This window comes from Mus caroli, chromosome 10, assembly GCF_900094665.2.
Source record: "Mus caroli chromosome 10, CAROLI_EIJ_v1.1, whole genome shotgun sequence".
NCBI classification, from domain to species: Eukaryota; Metazoa; Chordata; class Mammalia; order Rodentia; family Muridae; genus Mus; species Mus caroli.
This window is the reverse complement of record NC_034579.1, coordinates 11,518,979-11,525,549: the sequence shown is the minus strand read 5'-3', so window position 1 is coordinate 11,525,549 and position 6,571 is coordinate 11,518,979. Positions and strand designations below refer to the sequence as shown.

The window sequence follows — 6,571 nt, the reverse complement described above, 5'->3', positions numbered from 1 at the left end:
TGAGAAATTTTTCTAATGTGTTTAAGAGCTTTTATACCAGAGGATTGTTTCAGGATCTATTATAGATCATCATATATTTAGATTTTATATTTAATGTCTTAATTCATGAAAATATTTAAAAAAAAACCCAAAACATTTGTTCTTTCAGTGTTTGAATTGTCTTTTCAGCAATTGAATATTGTAGAGTTGTTACCAGTCCTCAGTCTACATGTAGAAGATATCATTTAATCAACATCTCTTTAGTTGATTAAACAGAGTAGGCTTCTATTACATGAATAAGTCTGATTTCCCTCAAGTTGTTTGTGGATTGCTTTATGAATTTTACAATCTAAAGACATGCATTTTTGCTTTCAATGAGCTCCATTCATTAGAACACAATAAATTCAACCTGCGAAATGAAGTTGGGCAACAAGACTCTACCTAATGAAAGAAAAGAAAAAAAAATCACAATAACAGAACTATGGGAATTGATTTTTAAAAATTAAAATTAGCAATTTTCAAAACTCTTGAAGAATTAGTTCATCTACTGCAGAACCTCAGGATATCACAAGGTATTGATGTTTTTATAGCCTCTTCTACATATAGCCCATAATTTGTAAGAAAAAATAGTAACACATATGAAAACAAAAAATGCTGTTAAATCCCTTATTTTAAATAATGGAATTATCTACAAAAATGATACATCTGACATATTGTACCAATATATAGTAATGCTTGGTATAAGTTAACTTTAAAGTAGAGAATGCCAAATACCTACTAGAATCTGGTTCTGAGAATAATCATGGTGAAGTTAAATCAAGATGGTTCAAAAAATTACTAGGTGCCTACAGTGTCTTCTTTGACATATTTATCAAGAGTTGGAAGAGTACTAAACACAGTAGAAATCTAGTGCCTAGGGGTAGATACCATTTCTCTAGTTAAAATATAAACAAACACCATGTGAGGGTGTTAAAAATATGGAGTAGAAAATTCTCAGTGCAGTAGATCTGTATTTATCTACTTTCAACTCAGCATCAAATTCCCTGTATCAGGCAGTTTTAGCTTTAGTGTTTATATCTGGAACCTATTTTATACTCCCTGATTAATAATCCCCTACAAATTATAAATTATTAGTATACTGAGAAAGGAACCAAGTAATAACTGGGGGAAAAAAGCACTATAAAACATTTTGGTGGGATAAAATAACATGATAAAATTGTAAAGAAGAATCAAAAATTAGTCTTTAGAAAAAATAAAATCATATTGAATGTATAAACTTCAGGAAGAAGATTTTACAGCACAATAATTCAACCCAAAATTGTATTTTATTGAACAGGAATACAGAGCTTCAAAAATCTTTGAGAAATTATCAACAGAGTTAAAATATATGCAGTAAGGATTAGAACTTGTGGTGTCAAAAAAAATCAGAAATAGATATGCAATTGCCTTAAATAGGAGTCCTGGAAAGAGTAAAAATACATAGAGTGAGTGGAGATGGAATTCAAATGCTATAAAGATCTAACAGGCCCAAATGCTAAAGAGACCAAAAAGAAAAATTCATGTTAGAAATTCTCATAGCATTAAGGCAGATTCTTAAAAAAAAAAAAAAAAAAAAAGCCACAACCTAAACAGGGATTTTCAGAATAATGAGCCAATCAAATCAAATCAGTCTGTGAACTTTGGGCAGCATTTGGAAGAGCAGTGTGGCTTAGGTCCTCTGATTGGTAAAAAGCAAAACAAAACAACAGCAACAGACTCTTATTTTATTCTTAAAATTTCACTTTTAGGTTACAGAATCCGGTGGACTTCAGGACATGTCTTTGTAGGGTAGAACATGATGTTTTTTATTAAGGATTCAGGGAAGGGCAGCAAAGAAGTTTCATGGATTGTGAAGAATTATGATAGGAAGATAAATTTGAGTGAATGCAGACAGCCACAGCATGCACCACTGTGCCAGGAAAGAAATTAGGAAACACAAACCTCAGAATGCTCACACTTGTGTCTTCCTATAGAGGGCCATTCAGTTCACAGAACACTCAACACCACACAAGCTGCCTTCTGGGTGGCTAATGGTACCCCTTCTGTAGGCTCTCCTTCACAACAAAAAGTGGCAGGAAGATGATGGGACAACGTTTTCCAAGAGCAAAAAGTGAAGAAATACATGAAACCATAGTTAATATAGCAACTATGACAATTTAAAATCAAATTATTAAAATACATTGAGAGTTTTATATGTAAAACTATTAAGTATACATAAAGTACACACTACATAAAAATTAATTGATATGTATTCAAGGAAATATGTAAAATTTGGATGAGTAATAAATTTATAAAAATACTGTCACCTACAAACAATAAAACAGAAAAAATAGAAAATATGTCCACATAATTACAAAGTATAATAGCAATAGATATCAATATTTTAAGGTAAAGGGCCTAAAAGGTACAAGGGAATTCTAAAGTAGTATCTGGTCAAGAGAAAAACCATTAATGACTGAAATCTTTAAGGGAAACCTTGCATAGATTAGTGTAGCTGACAGATAATCACAGTACTAAAAACAAAGTATGTAATATGTTCAAACCAGCAGAAGAAAAATTTGCTTCTGAGAATGACAAAAAGAAAGAATGTAATGAACATGAGATAAAATATTAATGGAGCTGTGATTAACATATATGCAAAGTGATTCAAATCAGTCTTACCTCCAATGGACCAAAACATGTTCACTGTCTATGGGCCATGGCTTGTCAGAGCATGGGCATGTCAAGTACATTATATGGTTGTTCTGTTCTGCCAGCATATGTTTTCAAAGATAACCTGACAGGAGCCATACTGCCTTCTATGACAGATATTTGGACATACAAATGTCCTGGAGCAAATGCACTCCACTCTTGATTAAAGAGGTATAAATTTATATGATTCAAAAGACTTCATGCTACTAGAAAATTTTATTATGGGCATCTTTGTTGTAATTTAATTTGTAGATTTTCTTCACATATACACAACATTGAAGTACTTGTTTCCTATTGTTGGTTTATCCTTTATGCCATTGGGTCCTTGTAGTGTAAGAGTGCATTAAGTAAATCAGGTTTAGCTCTGCATGTTGCCCCATAGCTATTGATACTTGCATAGAATTTCATTGATGTAATTCAAATTTGAAAACAAATAAAAATGATTTATCCTTCCTCCCCCCACAGAACACAATAATGGGACAGCCATAAATTAACAAAAGTAGACACTCCGACACAAAAAAAGCTCCTTTCAACAGTTAGTAGTTAATAGAACTTCAGAAATTATAAGTACGCATGGGACCAGTTCACATTTGGATGAAAATCTTTCTGACAAGCAAATCAAACTAGATGTGATGTCCTTTCCTTGAGCTCTGAGTTTGGAACTCTGATATCTCTAAAATTGTTCTTGCAACTTGGTGCATGTCTCTGGTTGATTTTTGCTTATTTCTTGCAAAAAGTTATAAAAGGCCCTTTATTTTCATACATATATATGATTATTTATATTTATATCATTTTATTGTTTTATATTGTGTAAAATTCATATTGTTTGTATAATATATTTATATTTACTTACAAAAATATAAAATTTTAAATAAATATATATTTATATAGTTATATAATATTTTTGATATATTTCATATACACATGTATGTGTATATATTTTTTCTCCCTTACTTTCAATTCAAGATAATATCTTTCTAAAGAAGTGATCTTGATTGGTATAAATTGGAATCTTACGCATTAAATAAGAGCCACAACCAGAAAACACTTTCATTGGAGGCTCACTTTGAAAAGCCTTTCCACTTGGGAGAAAGCATTTGAAGAGTATTCAAGACTCAAGGAGCTTGCAATTAAGATTCTTTGAGGGCCTTTGGGGACATTAAAAGCTCTGTGATTTCTTTGAGTTATTTAATAAATGGTTTTAAATTTTTGTGCTTCGTTTCCTTTTTAGCCATGGGAAATTTTTCTTACAGCAGCCCAGAGTGACCATAACCTATGGCTATCACTGGCTCTAACATTTTTCCTCTAGTGGAACTAAGAAAAGAGACAATTTTCCTGCACAAACTCAGCAAACCAGGGACCAGTTATAGCTAAAGTTTTCCTTTCATTTTATATTCACAGCTAGAAGCTGATAAAATGTGCATTCAAAATGTTGCTTAGAAACATCCTTAGCTGTATTATTTAGTTCATTATATGTCCATTTTCTTGTTCTCAAAGTTGTCAGTTTATACTTTGCTTCTTCCTACAAATTGTCTTTCTTTCCAACTCCTCTTATTTCCCCACTTATAGCCATGTCTCTAAAGTATTGTTTCATTAATACTGTCTTTTACATATTCTATGCTTTGAGTAGCAGTCTCCTCAAGGCTCTTGCCTCTGTGTCTGACCAACCAACCAACCTATTACAACACATTTTATACTTTGTACAGGATGTCATACCACTTTACCACTAATATGCAATTGTGTAGCAAATAACTCTAGAAGTTAATGACTTAACTAACTCTTTCATTGAATTCACTTACTGTGAAAAAAAATAATTCAAGATAGGTATCCTGGGAATGGTTTCTTTCTATTCCCTAGTAATTAAAAATTCTGTGCGAAGGAGTTGCGAATAGACACTGGATATTCTAGGTAAAGAATATCTGGAGACTTCCATATCTATATGCATGTTAGATGGTCCTCATTCTTAGTAGATATCTCTAATGACAAGTAGCTGATAAATAACTCTCTGTTACATATATTCAGGATCTCTACATAGAGTGAGCATCATAATATCATGAAGATTTTGCATTTTTTGCATGATATTCAGAGGTTTGAAGTTAAATGTTCCAAAGAATGTGCTGAAAAGTTTCTTACATTGGTTTGATAGTAATAATTTAAAAGAAAAGAAGAAATACATTGAATCACTGTAAATTCAATAGATCAGATGCAGTCCATGTCTCTCTCTCTCTCTCTCTCTCTCTCTCTCTCTCTCTCTCTCTCTCTCTCTCTCTCTCTCTCTCTCTCATAAAGGGAAGAGAGCTTTATTTAGGTCACAATTCAGAGGAAATAGGAGTGTCCTAACAGGGAAGGCATAGTGGCTGGAGGGACTCAGTCCATAGCAGTAGAAGTTTGTGGATTTCTCTAGATCACAAAGCAAAGAGAACTCTGCCAGAGGCAGGGCCAGGCTATTACTCTCAAGACCCATCCATGGGCTAGGGTGATGGTGAAGGTCATGGTGAAAGAATTAAGTGCAGCTAAGCAACTTATCTCATGACAGGCAGGAAACAGAGACAGAACAGAGAACAAGATGCATCATTTTAGAATCTGATCACAGAAACTTATTTCCCCAAACTATACCATGCCTTTTACTTTTCAATCACAAAGATATCAATGATGTTACATTAATTATAAATATGCCCAAGGATTCACCAATTTATTGTGTCAAAAGAGTTAATATTTAATCACTTCCTTAAGGAACACAAGCTGGCATTAAACTTCCAAACACCTGAACCTATGAAATACAATGATATCCAAACCATGACATAATAAGAAACATCAGGCAAGAGTGGGTGGATGAGTAGGGGAGCACCCTCATAGAAGCAGAGGGAGGGGGATGGGATAGGGGGTTACTGGAGGTGAAACTGGGAAAGGGAAAAGCATTTGAAATGTAAATAAATCAAATATCTAATAAAAGAAAAAAAAACAAAAATAATAAACATAAATTACCATAATCTGATTTTTTTTATATGACTTGTTGAAAAATCAAAACTTGTGCTGAGTAAAGTGGATTCATGTGCTTTGGTGTGGCTTTTTTTGAGGTAGCCTGATGAGGATCCTATTGGGTTATGTCAGCATGGCTCACTCACATGGCTATTACCTTAGCACTGGGTACAGTATGTGAGTTCATCCAGAGACCATTGTGCATGCACACACACATGGATGTGTATTTTAAGAGGCATGCATTCTTTAGAAGTGTACATAAACCTATGGTTTATATGGGCTTCCCAGCACACCATTCTGTTTGGAAACATGGTGCTTCAACTTTAAGAAATGTTATCTCAGTAGGATTGAATGAAAACTACTTTGTCTGTGTTAACCCAACTTGCCATCATTTCTTCAGTATCCAGTCATTGACTCAGATATTAAAGGGGAATCCATCTCAGTCTGAAAAGAATATCCAAGAAACATCAAAGGAAAATAATGGACATGCAGCATTTAAAGCTTATCTTAGCTCAGTATACAGGGAGTTGGATATAAGGTAACCAAGGAAAGAGTAGCTGTATCTTGGGAACTGTGGTTACGATCTTAACAAATCTCTTGTGCATAAGCATCCTCAAATCTAGTCATGTTCTCTCTGCTGCATCAGATGTGAATGGAACAGGGCACTTTCTCAAATGGGGTTCATGTGTATTTAAAATATCTTTCAAATATCCAAGCTTTATTATAATATTAATTGTTTTCTGGGTTTGTTCTTTTTCTTGCTTTCAAATGTATCTCGGGAAGACATGCCCTAAAAGAAAGACCTTGTCCACTAAGACTTGGGAAGAGCTCATCCGGCCGGATCAGCGCCGGGGTAGCGGGAGCGCAGGGTTGCCTGACACCC

The 6,571-nt window shown here is 33.7% G+C and overlaps 1 long non-coding RNA gene across 1 annotated transcript in view; it reads right to left on the bottom strand.

Annotated features, from left to right (window-relative positions):
- Window positions 1-1,976: 1,976 nt before the first annotated feature.
- Window positions 1,977-6,571, bottom strand: part of LOC115032121 — a 52,590-nt gene continuing 47,995 nt past the window's right edge. The window contains exon 4 of the long non-coding RNA XR_003837755.1: window positions 1,977-2,072. This is a non-coding gene — a long non-coding RNA (uncharacterized LOC115032121). The remainder of the gene's footprint in view (window positions 2,073-6,571) is intronic.